The sequence below is a fragment of the Mus pahari genome, chromosome 15 (assembly GCF_900095145.1).
Source record: "Mus pahari chromosome 15, PAHARI_EIJ_v1.1, whole genome shotgun sequence".
Lineage (NCBI taxonomy): Eukaryota > Metazoa > Chordata > Mammalia > Rodentia > Muridae > Mus > Mus pahari.
In genome coordinates, this window is record NC_034604.1 from 54,511,305 (window position 1) to 54,530,196 (window position 18,892).

At 50.7% G+C, this 18,892-nt stretch overlaps 1 protein-coding gene across 5 annotated transcripts in view; it reads right to left on the reverse strand.

Annotated features, from left to right (window-relative positions):
* Window positions 1–18,892, reverse strand: part of Ndst1 (N-deacetylase and N-sulfotransferase 1) — a 65,440-nt gene that overhangs the window by 35,427 nt on the left and 11,121 nt on the right. Inside the window, exon 1 of one of the 5 annotated variants that reach the window (XM_029546778.1) lies at window positions 8,017–8,097. The exons of 2 other annotated variants lie outside the window; for them this stretch is intronic. The gene's annotated coding sequence lies outside the window, so the exon portion shown is untranslated. Of the gene's footprint in view, window positions 1–3,751; window positions 3,873–8,016; window positions 8,098–18,892 lie in introns of those variants that run through there. 2 more of the 5 variants (XM_021214538.2, XM_029546780.1) reach the window with 2 other exon arrangements.

Consider the following 18,892-nt stretch of genomic DNA (forward strand, 5'->3'; position numbering starts at 1 on the left):
ATTTGAACCCAAACCCCATGGAAAGGAGTTCTCTGGAGTCACAGGGGACCCTTAGCTGTGCAGCTTGAGAGGGACCACAGCCACAAAGCCCTCCAGCCCTCAGCCTGACTTCCACTGCACTCTCCCAATCCTAGCCTTAGCTTTCCCTGCCAAAGTGCTGGAGATAATGAATGAGATGCTCTGGTTGTCATGGAGACACCATGGCAACCCAGCACTTTCGGGAAATGTGGCCACTGCTCTAGAGTTGAAAGTCACTCTCCTCCCTACATCCCTAGCTCAAAGTTTCTCTACAACCCTCCTTGGAACCCAGAGGAAACTAAAGACTTCTTACAGAGCAAGCTGTTCAGAAGATGGCAGCAGGAGAGGGGGCAAGGAACTTGGGTCAGATGAGAGAGGGCCTCCAGGATTGAGACTGAGAGCCCCCAAAACAGATGGGGTGAGTTGTAGATCTGAGGGTGAAGTATGTCACCATGTGCCAGCAGGTCCGGAAAAGCACTCCGTGATCATCTTCCCAACAGCATCAGAAACAGAAGCGAAGTGGCTGCTAGCCGCAGTCAGGGCTCAGGCTTCGTTATTTACCAGTCTGGGACCCTTAGGCAAGTCTCTCAACTTCTCTGAACCTCAGTTTCCCTTCCTCTACTGAAAAAATAAATAAAAAAAATTTTAAAAAGTAATTGTGCCACACAGTCTTTTCCATCACCTGATGGCTGAGTATAGAGTCTTATACCTATAATCTCAGCACACGAGAGGCTGAGTCAGGAGGACGTCCGACAGTCTGAGGCTCTAGAGAGATCTTTTTTAAGGCATGTGCGTGCTTGCTTGCGTGTGAGTGTGTGTGCGTGTGTGTGTGCATGTGTGTGTACACGTGCGCGCGCACAGGCAGGTATATGTGTACGTGTGCAGGTGGTGTGTGTGTGCATGTACAAACCTGTGTGCTGTGTGCAGTTTATGAGAAAGTGCAGACCTTAATGCTCACGATAAGATGTGAAGAGACTAAGGAAGACACTGCTATCTGCTACACTCTCCACTTTACTCCCTGAGACGGGCTCTCCCTGAACCTGGAATCTGTCATTTTTCAGCTAGGCTGACACCCAGCAAGCTCCAGCAATCCTCCCGTTTCTGTCCCTGCTCCTTGATGCATGGAGCCGTGCCTGGCCATACCTACTTCTGACATGGTTGTCTGAGCTCCAAACTCAGTGTTCTTACCCACCAAGCCATCTCTCCAGTCCCAGACCCTATTTTAAAAATAAAGGGCGGCTGGGCGTGGTGGCGCACGCCTTTAATCCCAGCACTTGGGAGGCAGAGGCAGGCAGATTTCTGAGTTCGAGGCCAGCCTGGTCTACAAAGGAGATAAGCAAGAGCCAACTTACAAACATTAAATAAATAAACCCAAAAAAAAAAAAAAAAAAAAAGGGCAAGTTGGGCAGTGGTGATGCACGCCTTTAATCTCAGCACTTGGGAGGCAGAGGCAGGTAGATATTTGAGTTCAAGGCTAGCCTGGTCTATAGAGTGAGTTACACAGGACAACCAGGGCTACACAGAGAAACCCTGTCTTGAAAAAAACAAAAAAAGAAAGAGAGAGGGGAGGGAGGGAGGGAGGGAGGGAGGGCAAGAAAACCCAAAACTGTCGCAAGCAAGATTCACAGTCATCAAAACATAACCCTTAACTTTCCTGTGAACTTCGTAGTGGAATCATTTGGTCATTTTACCTGTGTTTTTAATCTTAGACTATAAACCTATACAACGTATTCCAAAATCATCTTATGGTCTGGAGAGATGGATTAGCAACCAGGAGCACTGGCTGCCCTGCCAGAGGACCCAGGCTCTGTCCCCTGCTCCCACACGGCAGCTTGCACTAGTCTGTAAGGCTCGTACCAGAGCCTCTGATACCCTCTTCTGGACTCCACAGACACCGGGCACACACAGGGTGCATAGACATCTGTGCAGGGAAAACACTTTTCACATAAATCTAAAAATTAACAATAAAAACATCAAAAATACATTAAAGACAATAACTCCAAATTAGCTTTAAAAAAAATAAAAATGAAGCCAGACACAGTGGCATACACCTTTAATTTTATGGACACAGAGGCATGTGAATCTCTGTAAGTTCCAGCCAGACTGGTCTACAAGAATTTTCAAGCCACACATGGCAACAGAGTAATACCTTGTCTCACAACAAAACAAACAAAACAAAACAAAACAAAACAAAACAAAACAAAACAAAACGGATCTGTGGTCTAGAAGGTAAGAGGATGCAGCCAGAAAGGAAAGGCAGGACGAGAAGCTTCAGGAATAGGTGTCACTGTGACATCATCACCCTAGGAGCTGCAAGCATGCCGATGACCTGCCAGTTCCCTCGGTCTGTCTCTCACATACCATGAGGTGCCAGGCACAGCACAGGCCACTGAGGAGGCAGTGGTGACCCAGAGCTTCAGGGAAGATTTCTGGGAACTTCAGAAGTCTTAGGTCTCCAGTGTAATGCTACCTGGGGCGAGTGAGGGAAGGTCCTCACAGCCCAGCAAAGATTTTATTTCCAATCTGAGCCAGTCCTGACAATGCTGGGCACCTGCCTTCCACTACACCCACCCTAGCTCCAGCGGATGCCCAGGCACACTCACTCACACAGAGCCATGCTAAAAGACATCCCTGTAGGCTTCCACGAACACAGGCACTGAGATCAGAGAAAACCCTGCAGGCAGTTCCAAAGGGTCTTCATGATAGCACTTAGCCAAGGACTTGGGAAGACAGAGTGGCAGCATCTGCAGGTCCAGACACTAGACTCACAAGCACCTAGAACCATGCCCCACAGCTGGCCCAATTCCTCCCAGCCATTACTCCCCACCATCCAGTCACACTACCACCCACCACCCAGACACACCCTACAGCGGAGCCACACCCCACAGCCCCACCCTTCCACATTTACTTCCCAGCTGTGGGAGAGTTGTTCCTTTCTAAGTTCTCCCAGGAGACCAAGACTAGGAGCAATCCCTTCCTAGTGGAATTTGTGGCACTCCCATCCCCCATGATCCCGCAGCGCTGGCTGGCCTGTGGCCAAGCTGTGACATGCTTATCTGTCACCCCACCACTCCACAGCCACCATTAGCCAAAGTGGTTTAGCTTGGACTCACCGGGCCACAAGGGCATAGTCCACCCGCAGTGAGTATACAGGACTCTGAGGGCCTGGGTGAGGAAATGGAAGGGACTCTTCGAACTGTACCTACCAGGAATGCCCTGCTCCCACCTACCCTGACCCCTTTCCTTATCCAGTAAAGCCTTGCCCACCTCCTACAAAGCCAAGTCTTGCTGGGCCTCAGACAGACTTCGGTGGTTTTCAGAGGTACATACATGGGTGAGGGGACTCCCCTACTGTACAAGCCTCCCAAGGTAGAGAGCTTCCCCGTCTCCAGCAGGTGTTCACGGCAAGGAATCCTTACCTTCTTCCTCTTCAGTCTGAGCCAGGAGCCAGCTGCACCAATTACAGCCCCTTCCCTTTCCCGGACAACCACATGGTGAGATTACCCTCATACCTACCAGCAACCTCTCTCCCCCACAGTCTGCATGAGGAACGGAAACCCAGGAGGCTCTCTGGGTTAGCCAGAAGCTTGCCTAGCCCTGGCTCTTTCTCTGTGGCCTAATTCCCAGTGCCCGACACGCTGCATCTCCACTCCTGCACTGTCCACCGTGTTTCACATGCAGGGACCCTCTCTAGAAGGAGTCCCACATTCCCTCCCTCCATCAGCCAGCTCACCAAACAGCACTGCTCACCCTGCTTCTTAGCTGGGAATCTGTTCTGGGTCTCCTCCTGGCAGGCAAAGGCAGGCCCAGGACTGTGGGTGGCTAATGTCTTACTCCCAGCAGGGCCTAAGTTGAAAATTTATCTCTGTACCAGCTCTGAAGAAAGGTTTACCAAGCAAACAAACAGCGGTGGGGGATGGGCTCTGTGGCTAACAAGCCAAGGCAGGACAAGCTATGCCCCAGAGACACCTTCCCCAAAACAGGGCTCTGCTCACTCCAGTATGCCTAAAACCATTAAATCCGTCCCAATTATTTTCCCTAGGTTCTGATCACAGAAAGAAATCTGAGCTTAAAGAAAAAGAACGTTTCTTTATAACACCCTCTCAAGCCCCCCACCCCCACTGACAGCCACTAACCCAGAGGGAACTTATCAGAGCTGTGATGGGTATCCCTGCTGTGCCCACCGCACTAGGTGGGGTCACTGGGTATGTACTTTATAGAAAGAAAGTGCAGATTCAAAAGAGGGCAGGTGACTGACTTAAAGATCACACAGCTGGGTGGACACAGAGCTAGAATGGCCCTCCCAGGCCACTTACGAAGTCCACTTATAAACTCAGACCCCCCTCGTAGCATTCCACACCATTCCTCAGTCAGGCTCACAGCCAGAGGAGCCTTGTCTTCCCCCACCCCAGTAGGAGCCCTACCGAGAAACAGGGAATGCACACACACTCTCTAGTCAGGGGCCTCATGCTAAAGAACAGGAAAAGAATACATGTCCAAGCAGGACGTCTTGTTATGTGTTCCCAGTAGAGATCAGACTACGCCTTGACCGTCCCTGCTCTGCCTTCCTTTCAGGGAAAACCCAGGCTGACGAGCATCCCCCGTGGTTTTGGGAAACAGCACACACACCGATGTGTGAGCCACATCAGCACCCAGCACACACCGATGTGTGAGCCACATCAGCACCCAGCACACACACCGATGTGTGAGCCACATCAGCACCCAGCACACACCGATGTGTGAGCCACATCAGCACCCAGCACACACCGATGTGTGAGCCACATCAGCACCCAGCCCTCCCTCCCCAGGTGTTAGACGTGGGTATAAGAGGGCACACTCCTCTCCACCAACTAGAAGGTGAGACCAAAGAACAGCAAAGCAGGAAGACATGTGGGTAACCCTTTCTGCTGAGCCTGTTTCCTCAGCTGCACTGTGCCCTGGTGTGTGCACCACAGCAGGAGTTGTTTAGGACCTATTTCAAGAAGCTATGACAGCGGCTAACAGACTCTCCCCAGATCCACAAATTCTGAATGGTCAAAGCCAAGTTAAGAACTTGGATCTCCAGGGGCCTTCTCTTTGGCATGCCAGTGTGGTGGATTGAATAAATACCCCACAGGTTCATAATGTAATGCCCCAAGTTAACCTGTAAGCCCCACCTATCCAAGGACCACATAACTTCCTGAAATGCTGGGAGTTGTAGTTCTTGGACTATAACAAAAGCCTCATTAGAAAGTACGGTAGCAAGTCGGGCGTGGTGGCGCACGCCTTTAATCCCAGCACTCGGGAGGCAGGGGCAGGCGGATTTCTGAGTTCGAGGCCAGCCTGGTCTACAAAGTGAGTTCCAGGACAGCAAGGGCTATACAGAGAAACCCTGTCAGAAAGAAAGAAAGAAAGAAAGAAAGAAAGAAAGAAAGAAAGAAAGAAAGAAAGAAAGAAAGAAAGAAAGAAAGAAAGAAAGAAAGAAAGAAAGAAAGAAAGAAAGCCAAATAAAATAGGTTTGTCTATAAATTCTTTTTTTTTTTTAAGATTTATTTATTATTATATGTAAGTACACTGTAGCTGTCTTTAGACACTCCAGAAGAGGTCATCAGATCTCATTATGGATGGTTGTGAGCCACCATATGGTTGCTGGGAATTGAACTCAGGACCTTCAGAAGAGCAGTAGAGTGCTCTTAACGGCTGAGCCACCTCTCTAGCTTGTCTATAAATTCTTGTAGCATGTGTGTCTTAGGGTTTCATTGCTATGAAGGGACACCATGACCTGGGCAACTCTTACAAAGGACAACATTTAATTGGGGCTGGCTTACAGTTTCAGAGGTCTGGTTCATTGCCATCACGGCAGGAGCATGGCAGTGTACAAGCGGCACAGTGCTGGAGATTGGGCTGACAGCTCTATGTCTTGACTCACAGGGGCCAGGAAAGGCTGCGTGTCACGCTGAGTGCAGCCTGAGCATATGAGATCCCAAAGCCCACCTCCCCAGTGACATGTCCCCCAGCAAGGCCACAACTCCTAATAGTGCCACTCCCTGTAGCTAAACATTCAAACATGTGAATTTATGGGGACAATTCCTATTAAAGCCACACGGGGTCTTGGGGCCATTTCGGCTGAGAAAATCTAGGGAATGGTCCTGACCAAAGCCCACCTCTTGGTCAGTACTTAACATTTAATACTCGGGAGGCGGAGGCAGGCGGATTTCTGAGTTCGAGGCCAGCCTGGTCTACGAAGTGAGTTCCAGGACAGCCAGAACTATACAGAGAAACCCTGTCTCAAAAAAAACAAAAAACAAACAAACAAACATTTAATAAAGCTTGCTTTAAATTTGGCCCAAAAAAGTAGAACTGTTTGTTTCTCTGACAAATCTCAAGATTAATAATATATCTGAATGTTCAGCTACCAGGGTGTGGAACTGTATGAGAGAATTAAGAGTAGGTAGTGTTCTTGCTGGAGAAGGTGTGGCCGTATTGGAGGCAGTGTGTCACTGAGGGGTGGACTTTGAGGTTTCAAAAGCCCATGCCAGGCCCAGTGTCTATGTGTCTGTCTCACTATCTATCTGTCTCTCCCTCTCCCCCCCCCCTTTTCTCCCTGTCTCTGCCTGCTACCCATGGGTCAGGATACAAAGCTCTCCCCTGCTTCTCAAGGGCCATGTGTGCCGCCATGATCCCTACCATAGCTCTGAAACTGTACGCAAAGCCCTCATTAAGTACCTTCCTTTATATGAGCTGCCTTTAGCTGCCGGTGGCACACACCTTTAATTCCAGCACTCAGGAGACAGAGGCAGATAATCTCTGAGTTTGAGGCCAGCCCAGTCTACAGAGAGAGTTCCAAGACAGCCCAGAGCTACACAGAGAAGTCCTGACTCAAAAAGAAGAGAGAGAGAGAGAGAGAGAGAGAGAGAGAGAGAGAGAGAGAGAGAGAGAAATAAAATAAATAGATAGATAGATAGATAGATAGATAGATAGATAGATAGATAGAGAGTTGCCTTGGTCATGGTGGCTCTTCTTAGCAATAGAACAATGACTAAGACACCCAACTCTGGTTTGATGGAACTAAAGCTACATGTGCTCAGCTAGTACTTTAGAACTTAGCCCCCCAGGGTCCCACTGCCCTGAAGGAGGTCTTCATGAGTCTGCCTGCCTCAGGTGTTGCTGCTGACGCCCCTCTCCTCAGCTATCCTAGGAGGCTATAGAGCTAAACCCTTCCCCTTCACATCCCTCAAAGCCATCTCTCTTTCTCATCCTCCTCAGTAACCCACCAGGCCAGCACTCCCCTCTATGATGGCCCATGTTGCCAGGACACTCATGGAACCTGTTTCTCCTCCTATTGACAGGCGGAACCCCAAGCCAGGCTCAGGAGCCTTCTGTACACAGGCACCAGCTGTGGGTCTACACACACGCACACTGCACATTAACACACATTCAGACTAGACAGGGCAGGGAACTGAGAACAATCGTTAAGAGGGCCAAGAAGGCCAGCACAGACAGGGGAACCAGGGTGGGAGTGACAGGGCCACCAGGTGTTCAGGCAGTGGCTCCTCAGACGCTCTGCATCTGGCTGCATCTCTCAAGGGCTCTACACTCACTTCACACAGCTGCACCTAATTGGAGAGCCAGGACAAATGACATTTTGGTCTGCCCAGTTCGCTTCTTGAAAAGAGGAGGAAAGGAGATGGCCCTAGGGCGCCCAGAGCCAACAACTTTGTTCCAGGAAGTCTCCTGTTCACTTAACTCTCTTGCAGGGCAGCCAGCCAGGACTCCTGGACCGCCCAGGTCTTCCAAAGTACGGGGACCCCCCAGAGCAAGTAGACCCTACCTGGAGGTCCCCCTCCGTACAAAGAAAAAAGCATGTTCCTGACCCTAGGAGTGTCTGGCTTCTCTGGTCCCTCTCAGGAAAGGTAGCAGAGAGGAACAGGAGACCTTGCAATCGACAAGTATAGTAACCAAGTTCCTGCTACACTTGACTTCCCATGGAACCTCCCCACCCAGCCTCAGTTTTCCTACCTGTCCTGAGAAGAGGGGGAAAGGCTGATACCCCGTCTTGGTACCATCTGGAAGTCAAAGTATCCATACGGTGGCATTTGGTTCCTGACCCCGCCCTAGCTGAACTGAGAGGCCCTTCCCATTGTCCCGCCCCACAGAGGAGGAAGAAAGGTGACTGGCAGAAGCACGGAGGGTGTCAGAGTCCCTTTGAGTGTACACACACTAGAGCTGCAAAGCTTTCACATGGACATGGCCCAGAGAGAAGCAGCAACTTGGCTCTGGTTACATAGTAAGCTGGGAAAGGTCGGGCCAGCAGGGACACAGCTCAATGGCAACCAACAGTCAGACATGTCCACCAAAGGGACTTGGACTTGCTTTCTAAAAGACACCCCCCCACAAAAAAAAAAAAAAAAGAAAGAAAGAAAGAAAGAAAAAAGAAAAAGAGAAAGACAACAGCATTTCCCTAATGGCAGAAGCTCAAGCCCAAGAGTGGCAGCGGAAGCAGAAAGACAGTAAGATTGTGTGCGCATACTTGCATGCACATACTTGGGGTGCTCATGCTTGGGTGCGCATACTTGTGTGCACATACTTGGGGTGTACATGCTTGGGTGTACATACTTGTGTGCACATACTTGGGGTGCACATGCTTGGGTGTGCATACTTGGGGTGCACATACTTGGGGTGCACATGCTTGGGTGCACATACTTATGTGCACATACTTGGGGTGCACATACTTGTGTGTGTATATACTTGTGTGCACATACTTGGGGTGCACATACTTGTGTGTGTATACTTGTGTGCACATACTTGGGGTACCAGGATGGACACTGGGCTAACTTTATAGTCTCTTAGGTCACACCGCAAGCATGACAGGGGCCCTGTCACTTAGAGATAAACCCTGGAAACACCTACATGGGATGAACAGCCTTAGCCACCTCTTAAGAAGTCATTTGCGGCCCAGCACTTGAGAGGCTGAGGGAAGATGATGGAGAGATGGATATCATCCTAGATTACAAAAAACAAAACCAAACCTGAGCAGCAGTGAGGCAGAAGAGCACCCTAAAGCCAGCCTGCCCAAAAGATGGCTGAGCCCTAGGGACACTAAAACCTGCAGGCCCTAAGGCCAGTACAAAGGAAAGCCAGAGGCTACAGTGATTCTGGCAGAGGCCCCTAATCTCCTAGAGGCCTGGTGGGCACAGCACGGGCCTGCTGAGACAGAGGACATTTCCTGAAGGCCCACATGAAAGCAGTCTGTCCCTTCAGACTTGCTGGAGCTTGTCACCATGACAAGAGCCTGCTGCCAATACACCGGGGGCTCAGTACAGTCACTAGGAGGCACAGCTAGCAGAGGGTAGAACAGGCCAGTGAAGGAAGACATGGCTTCTCTAGAGAGCAGAGACAGAACAAAGGGTGCACCTGACCTACTTCAGACAGGATCCATATGAAATGGATCAGGGAACTCTGGGTGTCACCAAGTGTCCCAAAGGCTCTCGAGGTCAGGAGAGCTGAAGCTGATTCTTATACACTACTCCCAGGGCTCTGCTCGATGAAGGAGGCAAGGTGTGGGAACAGCTTGTGGCACAGGCTCTGTGGGTGAGGGTGGCTCCCCCATGCCCACACATCTCCCTGCGCCTAGTTCCCCAAAAGACACAATGGCCCAGCTCACCCTGTCCAGAACCCTACTGCTTCCCCTCTGCTGACCATCTGCTTATTAGCCTCAGTACCTTCTGGGTCTAACTTCACAGAGGAGGAAGGAGACTGTGGCTCACAGAGGTTAAGGTAATTGCTCAAACTCCCAGTGGAGGAAAGACGTAGCTGACATTCAAACTGGTGCCTGTCTTGGGTTCCTGACTGTGGCACTAGCCACCGGTTACCCTAACCCCACCAGGTCCTGAAAAAAAAAATGCCACTTATCTTTTCACCTCACAGATTTTCTAATACATAATATTGACATTAAAATGCAGAGTGGCTGGGAACAGGTGGGTGGAGAGTCTATGTGGGCACTGAGAATGCTGCAGACCGGCCAGTCTGCCACCCAGCCACCTGTCCACCATTACCGTTAGTGTCCTCCTTGCCACCAACTACCACCTCCCATTTTAAAACCATATACACACTCAGGCAACACTTCCTCACACCACTGCTTTAATATCACATGACGGCTTTGAAAAAAAAATTATAGGGATTTCTTTCCCCATCCCTGGAAGGAGGAAGCCGAACTCCCAAAGACATATAACTTCCCCTAAAGGCACACAGGAAATGGTAAGCTCCAAGCGCACTCCTCTGCCTTCCCGTGCAGAGTTGAGTCCACCACACCCTCAACTTGCCAAGCCAACAAGCCAACCGGCTTTCGTGACAGCCATGAGCACATGGGAGAACTCACGTCTCCCCAGCACGGCACCTGTCATCTCACTGACATCATCCCCCGGCAGCCCTGATGCTCATGCCTCTGTTGATCTCACTGTGCAGAGGGGATGCCGGGGCTCCGGTGGGCTGCTAGTCCCAGGATCGCTGTGCTACATACAAACAAAAGCTGAATGGTCCAAACCCAGGCTGTGTGGTTCCAGAGTCTAGGAGGTCCCAGAGCTAACAGACGCTAGAAGGGGACAAGAGGTCAGACATACCACGTCGTGTGAGTGCCTGGTGGGGCATGGCAAAATGATGATAACAGGAGAGCAAACAAAGCTCGCAGGGAGCCAGAAGGGAGCTGATGGAAACGTCTGTCTGGGCAGCAGGCCAGGAGTCTGAGCAAGGGACACAGGGACAGAAGGAGGTGGCAGACGTAAGGGGAAGGCCCTGTGAGATCTTGGTCAAGTGTCTTGCTTTCTCTGGATGTCAATTTCCTCGGGTACTAAGAGAAGTGGCCTGGAGTATCTCCAGGCCTTCACCCACATACCTAAAGTCCCCTGAAGCTGAGAGAAGAAGCACTGGCCAGTGTCACCCCAGGGACTATGAAATGTCCTTGGCTGTCCTGGCACAGCTTAACTGCTAGAAAAGGCTTACAGACGCACAGGGTTCAACTGGCATGCCAAGGCCAGTGAAGTGTGTGTGGGTCCTTAGGGGGCCACATTCCATTCATAGTCAACCTCTCCATGGCTCCACTGAAGCAGGCACCACCCTGCCTGGACCCAGACCAGGAGCCAAGGCCAGCCGCATACAAGTGCGCAGAGCAATGTCAGGCCAGTCGGCCCCACAGCCAGCCCTGTTTATAGCCCTGACTGCTTTGTGGCTGGTTTGCTTTGTTTTTTGTTTTGTTTTGTTTTGTTTTGTTTTGTTTTGTTTTGTTTTGCGTCAAGGTCTTATTACATATCGTAGGTGGACCTCAAATGCTATGGTACCCACATTTGGACTCTCCTAAGATAGTGATGCTCCTGCCTCAGCCTCTAGAGTACTTAGCACTGCAGGTATGCACCACCACACCTAACTCAATGTCTGGAATGCCCTTCAAGTCACCTCAGGGACACCTGTCCCTCCAAGCCTCCCGCCCACATTTCCCTAAGGCTGGCCACTGAACTGCAGAGACAAAGAATCTCTAGGAAAAGGAAGATTACCACCCTCCTCCCTGAGACTTGTGCTGCCATGCCAACTCCACAAAGTCTCTCGGCTAGGGAAGGTACAGAGCCAGGGCCAGCCCTGTTCTCACTCTGAGGCAGAAGTTCACAGGAAGTTAAGATTCTGAGCAAGACTCATAAGAACAAAAGGAGACGACAAGGTTAAGGGGGTCTTCTGGGACTTTGCTTAAGCATCGTGCCTCCCCATTCAGGGAATCCCGAGCACACCCCAGAACCCCACTATCCCAGGTCTCAGTACCTACAGCTGCCCCCATTAAACCACAAGTAATTGTGTTCTTGCTCAAAAACTCGACATGGCACCCACAACCCAGTAGGCAGAGAACCTCTCACCGGGACGGACCACACGGGTCACTGCTGCTAACTGCTCCTTCTGAGTGTGGTGTCATGCAAATCTATCAGGAACTTTCAAAGTAACCCCCTATGAAGCAGGAGTTAGGGTGGGCCCATTTATACAGGTGAGAAAACAGAGGATCAGAGAGGTTCTTTCGTTTTCCTAGAGTCTAACTGCCCAGCAGCAGAGGAAGTAGTCACTGTCCATTTGCCTGAGTCAAGCTCAGATTCTTAACCACTGTACTATGCTATGTCCTCAAATGTTCCTTACTGCTCTGGGAACTAGAGGCCAGGACAACACTGCTGTACAGGAGGGTAAAGCCATGCAGAGAGCCAGAGCCACCCCCCCCCCCCAGCTCCCTGAGGCCCACCAAAACCAAAACTCCTTCCCATGAGGCACGCCTGACAGAGCAGGAAGGGTAAGGCAGGTCTGCCAAGAGAAGACAGAACTGAGGGAGGTAAGCCACTTGTCTCGGAGCGGATTCTTGGAGCTGGGCACACCTTACGGCCCGACAGCTCTCAGGGCCCCCAGGTATCATTCCACCAGTGTGTGCCACACCCCAACAAAACTGACCAGAAATCGCAGTTCTCTCTCCAAGCCTGCTTGTTCTGAGCCCTCCCTGTCTTCTCAGTTAGTGTCAACAATGTCCTTCCGGTGCTGCCAGCCAGCCACACTCTCCTCTCACCCCCACAGCTAATCCCTCAGCAAATCTGTCAGCTCATTCTGCAGGATAAATCCAGAGGCAACTCCTAGGGCACCCCCTCCCCCCCAACCCCACCCCCCACCACTGAGCCACCATCATTCATAGGGAGCAGGGGGGAGGGATGGTCACCTCCTGACATCCTGCATAACCCCTGCCCTTCCCTGTCCATGATCCCCCTCTGCATGAAAAGCTAAGCAGGTGAGTCCTCCACCCCAAGCCTTCCCACCCATCCATCCACCCTCCCACCCTCCCACCCTCCCTCCCTCCCTCCCTCCCTTCCTCCCTGCCTGCCCAGGTGCCTTGCTGCTCCTCACATATGTCCATGTCTACCCCGACTCCCCCACCCCCTGCCTTGGTGCTCCCTCTGCCTGGCGTGCTCCTCCCTCCTGAGCCACCCCCTGCTATCCCCAGGCCAGCTTTACTCTCCTCCTAGGAACCACTCAGCGCCCGCCCGTGTTTGCTGATTTGCTGGTGCTGCCCCCTTGGTGGTGTGACATGAAAACAGAGACTTGGTCTAGTCTGTGTACTGCGTCAGTTCCTAGAAAAGGCCTAGATGAGGCAGATGTTTGTAAAAATGTGTTGAATGTGACTACACATCTAGTCCCTGAGCCCTGAAGGGTGATACCACACCCGGGCCCTAGCGAAATCTCTAGGCTTTCACGTGATCAGTTCTGGCCAAATTCCCAGTGGTGACCACTGGATTCTATGTTCCATTTCTCTCTGCTTACAGTCTTTGGGGCCCTGGGGAGAAGCTCTAGGTCCCGACACTTGGACTGGCAGGAGTCCCTCACAGCCCACAAATGCTCTCAGCAGGTGGAGGGGAAAGCCAGGGCCAGTCTGTCCTTCTCCTCTGTCAGCAGGAAAACTATCAGAAATTAGCTCTGTTCTCAAAGGAAAGCACAAAGCCAGTGCCAGGCAGAAGTGGGCACAGAGACAGCTGGCCCATCAGAGACAGTGCAAGGGAAAACCGAGAAACAGGATGCAGGGTATTTAAGGGGTCACTCACATACCCAGGCGAGTTCATGCCTCCAGGATACTGTGGCCCTGCTCAGCCTTCCAGGCCCCAACCTCAGAGTCTCCTCCTCAATCAGGTGATTGTCTCCACTGGGTGACCTGCCTGCCACTAACTATGCAGAGGGAGATGAAGACAGAAGCAACGCCCAGCTTGGAGCAAGAAGACCCAAGGTTCCAGCCCAGATTTGCATATACTCAGGCTAACGAGTAGAGCACCTCCGCCCTTTAGAAGCTCAGTTCTCTCAGCTGTAAATGGCTTGTTCCATCTTGTACTCAACGTCTCAGCCTATGTGACACCGGACCTCAATAGACCAGTCATTTCTTACAAGGCCCGAGAGCAGAGGCCTAGTACTTACCTGCTAAGAGCCACGCTGCTAGCGTCTTCCCCTTCCGGAGCAGACAAAGCACGCCTCTCTTGGCATACCTGTCTCCTGAGCTGCCAGTCCATGCTGAAGGGAAACCCTCTGGGCCTTCACCCCACCTCACAAACCTGCCTAATGTGCTAGCCTTGAAGAGTTGCTCAAGAAGCCTGAGGAGCCACAGAGACAGGGAGGAGCCCTACATGCTGGCCCAGAGGGTGAAAGAGAAGCCAGTGGTGGGGTAGGGAAGGTGTTCCTGTTAAAGTTACTCTGAGGCCCTCTACAAACCCTAGGCTCTGTGTACTACAACATAGAGAATGCTCAGCATGCAATCTGACCTCAAAGCGCTATCCATGGCTGGACATTCTGGGGAGAGAACGACTGTATCATAGAACAGAAATCTATAGGCAGTTTCTGTAAGTTTCCCAGAGTTTTCGTATCCACAGAATAATGGTGACTTATTAGCAAAGACCACTTCCAAAATGTGCAATCTTCATTGGCATGGAGGCCCACACCTTAATCCCAGTTCTTTGGAACAGAGGCAAGTGGATCTCTGTGAGTTCAAGCCCAGCCTGATCTATACAGCAAGTTCTAGGCTATCCTGGGCTATACAATCAAGAACTTATCTCAGAAAAAAACAAAAACAAACAAACAAACAAAACCAGAGGGCTGGAGAGATGGCTCAGAGGTTAAGAGTACTGGTTGCTCTTCCAAATGTCCTGAGTTCAATTCTCAGCAACCACACGGTGGCTCACAACTGTCTATAATGGGATCCAATGCCCTCTTCTAGTGTGTCTGAAGATAGTGACAGTGCACTAGTAAATAAATAAATAAATCTTTAAAAAAAAAAAATAAAGAAAAAACAAGTCCAATAAACCTTGACTAGACAGACAGACAGACAGGAGTTGAAGGTTAAATAAAGCAGCATGAACAACCAGGAGAGCCTAGTGATGTAAATACCAGAGCTGTGCACACTGGTTTCCTCCCTCCCCTTCGCCCCAGGATGCACAGGGACAGACCTATACATGGTACAGCTGAGAACTGTTGAACCCCACAAGCTTCTGTGAGCATGTGATGGACCACTGCAAGGAAAAGGCTCTCACTGTGTGCTGTGACAGTGCGAGGTAGCACTCTCAGAGGTTGCTCCCTACATCAGAAAGTCAGACATGGTCCATGCTTATAACTACTGGGAAGGCATGTCAAAAAGATCACTCTGAGTTCGAGGGCAGCCTGGGCTACCTAGTGAGACCCTATCTCAAAACAAACAAACAATCAATCCATCAATCAATCAATCAATCAAACAAACAAACAAATAAGCACCAGCTCGAGCCTGTCTGGAGGGAGACCCCCAGGGCCCAGGGCAGGCTGGTTGCCAAGGGACCTTCATTCCCACAGGGAATACTTACTATACTCCTTCTGCATGCACAGTCCTGAGCCTAAGCACTTCCCCAGCACACCCTTGCTGCCCAGGAAGAGCCACAGGAGACAGACAGGCAGCACATTACCAAGCAGGAGAGAGCGCAGCCCCTGCCCTAAGGACAGGGTGGCAAACTCCGATGCCTCTGTGGTAAAGAATCATGAAGCACAGCCGGGCATGGTGGCGCACGCCTTTAATCCCAGCAGAGGCAGAGGCAGGCAGATTTCTGAGTTCGAGGCCAGCCTGGTCTACAGAGTGAGTTCCAGGACAGCCAGAGGTACACAGAGAAACCCTGTCTCAAAAAGCCAAAAAAAAAAAAAAAAAGAATTATGAAGCACATGAAGTGACAGGCAGAAGCCACTGGAGAATGCAGGCTTGAGGTGTTCAATCTTCTAATGGGAACAGCGTAAGCTGTGACACAGGGACTCAAATAACCAAGGCTGGCTCAACTCCTGATGCTACCTCTGCCTCCCAAATTCTGGGATTAACAGCACATATATACCACTATGTCCAGCTTGAAGATCCGTTTTTTCCTGGCAAAGCCAGAAGTATTTTATAGTGTAAAATCTCCTACTGACTACTAGCTCGATATCTGGCATGGAGCAAACAAAATCTGCCCATCGGGCAGATGTGGCCCGCCAGCCTCTAACCTCTGTTCTCTAGAAAAGGGCGAAGGGCACAGTGTGGAGTTCGCTCAAGAGTTCAGCACAGGAGGTGTGACCAGCACTGTGGAGACCAGGTAGGAAGACAGCTTCTCTGTACCAGGATGGCTGCCTGGGTTGGGCTGAGAAGTGATGTGTTGAGGGTGGGAGGGATGCTTAGGAAAGGTATAGATACAGAACTGGGACCACAGGGAACAGGAGCCTCTTGGCCCTACAGGCTGGCAGGTCACACCAGGAGCCCATGACGTCTAGTAACCAACATTTCCTCAAAAATCCAAGGTGCCTGCCAGCCGGCAAAGCAAGCATAGGCTCTGAGTAGTGGGAGGGGCTGCCCGCCTCACAGGCCTGCAGACTAAATCAATCAGACTAAATCAATTGGTGGGAGAATAGCAGGGGTCCGATTTCAGACCTGCAGCTTGAGGAAGCCGGCCAACAACAGCTCCGTGGGGGAAGGGAGAGGAAGACACAATGGGGGACAAAATGAGATTGAGAATCCTGTCCTGCCTGGCCAGGCTAGGTTGTTACATAAGCCTGCCTCAGGACAAAGCATGGGAGTGCCTGGTCTGAGAGTCCCAGAAGGCAGAGGGCTACGCGTACTGCCTACCCATGGCAGCTCTACAACCTGGCCCTGTAGCTCCCCAGAGCCAGGTGAGCCTGGGGATAGGGACCCAGAGCCAAACCTCGGACCAGAGCAAGGACAGCCATGCACCTAACCCTTCTCAAGTGACAGTTCTATAGCAGGTGATGGGGGAGTCCCCCACATGCACATTCAGACTGAACAGATAAACATCCTTGTATTTGCCATTTTATACACGAGGAACCTGAAACTCAAAGTCACCAAGGTCATACAAATCCTAAGGAGAGGAGCTGGCTTCAAAACTGGCAAGTCTCTTTGACCGGACTTGAAATATCAGTCTGACATGGCCCTGTGCATAGGGCCTTACTCATCACAGGAATACCTATCACTCTCTCAATCTGACAAACTGACGGGACTCTTTCTTAAACACAGTACAGAGGGCCGGAGACAGCTCAGCGGTTAAAAGCACTAGCTGCTCTTTCAGGGAACCTGAGTTCAACTCTCAGTGCCCACGTAGTGGCTCACGACCATCTATAACTGTATCTTCGTAAGATCAGATGACCTTTACTGGTGTTCAGATACATGTATATACAGATAAAACATCCACATTCATAAAATAATCTTTTTCTCTTTCCTTTTTTTTTTTTTTTTTAAAGAAACACAACAGAGGTAGCTTAGAAATTAAAGCCTAGAGAGATGGCTTAGAGATTAAAAGCATTTGCTCCTGTAGAGGACCCAGATTCAGTTCTTGGCACCCACACAGTGGCTCACAACTATCCCTAGCTTTAGTTCCAGTGGATCTGACACCCTCTTCTGCATTCCACAAATACCAGGCATGCATATGGTGCACAGACATACATGCAAGCAAAGCACCAATACACATAAAATAGATTTACATTTTTTCATTTAAGGGGTTGGGGGGAGAAGCAGTGTACAGAAGTTCCTTCGAAATGCGACATAGAATGTCAGGGGCTCACAAACCCCTGTACGGGGAGAACATGTGGGGCATGACCAGAGTGCCCCATAGACAGGAGACAAGGAACAGGGGAAGATGTTCACAGGCAGGCCCTCTAGGACTCTCATATTTGTAGCTACGGAGCCCTTCACCCACAGCACAATCCGGCCCAGGGCCTAGTCATCCCTGTAAGACTGGGAGAACAGAATGAATCAGGACTTACAATGGCCTGTGACTCTGTGCCCCCCACTGAGTGTGACTCATAGTTCCTAGCTGCTGGGTAGGCGGCACACAGCTAGGCCCAGCATCTGGACAGGGTGATCTCTCGCAAGACACTATCCAGCCTTTTGCCCACCTTGTTGAACACCAACTTAACCTTCCCCAGCCCTTAGCAGCAATGAGTTCCCAAAGCACAGCCCCCTCCACCTACCCTTGCCCCTTGCTGCCGCCAACAAATCAGAGATCTGAGGGTGGCAAGGCCAAGAGGACCCCATTCTATCCCAAGTTCTGACAGCCCCATCCCACAGTCTCCAAGTCAGATGGGGAGATTCCCTAATGGAAGTCTTGCCCAGCTCCAAAGCTGGATGTATAAACAACAGGCCTGACAACTTCACAGAGCTCTGGATCTTGCCTTCGGGAAATTACATAAACATCCTTCAGAGAAACAAAAGTCAAACCTATAGACTCAGCTTTGTTTAAGGATGTCAAGAAACCCTTTTCCAACACAGCCTCCCCCATCTATCACCATTGTTCCACATATCCTCTCAGGACCTAGAAAACACATTTGGTTTCCGTCTGGGGTTTCTTGGTGATCTTCCTCATGGAAACTGTCCCACCCATTCTTGGCAGCTGTCTCCCTGGGCACCTTCATCTCTCTTCCCAGAATTGCCCTGGGCCACCCAGAGGATATGGCTACATTGTCTACCAGGAATGGGGCTGTTCAAGGGAGAAGAGCTTTCCCTGAGTAGGAAGAACAGTGACAATACTGAGCTCTGGTCCTCACAGTGACTCTCACACCCTATGCAGCCTGCATCTTAGCCCTTCGACTGTGAGATTAAGGGTTCCTGTACCACCAGGGGAAGTCTTGGGGCTCCTAGAAAGTGCATTGAAAACACAGGCAAGAAAATACAGAGGAGGCCTGGAGAGATGGCTCAGCACTTAAGAGCACTGGCTGTGCTGGGCAGTGGTGGTGGCACATGTCTTTAATTCCAACATTTGGGAGGCAGAGGCAGGTGGATTTCTGAGTTCAAGGCCAACCTGGTCTACAGTGAGTTTCAGGACAGCCAGGGCTACACAGAGAAACCCTGTCT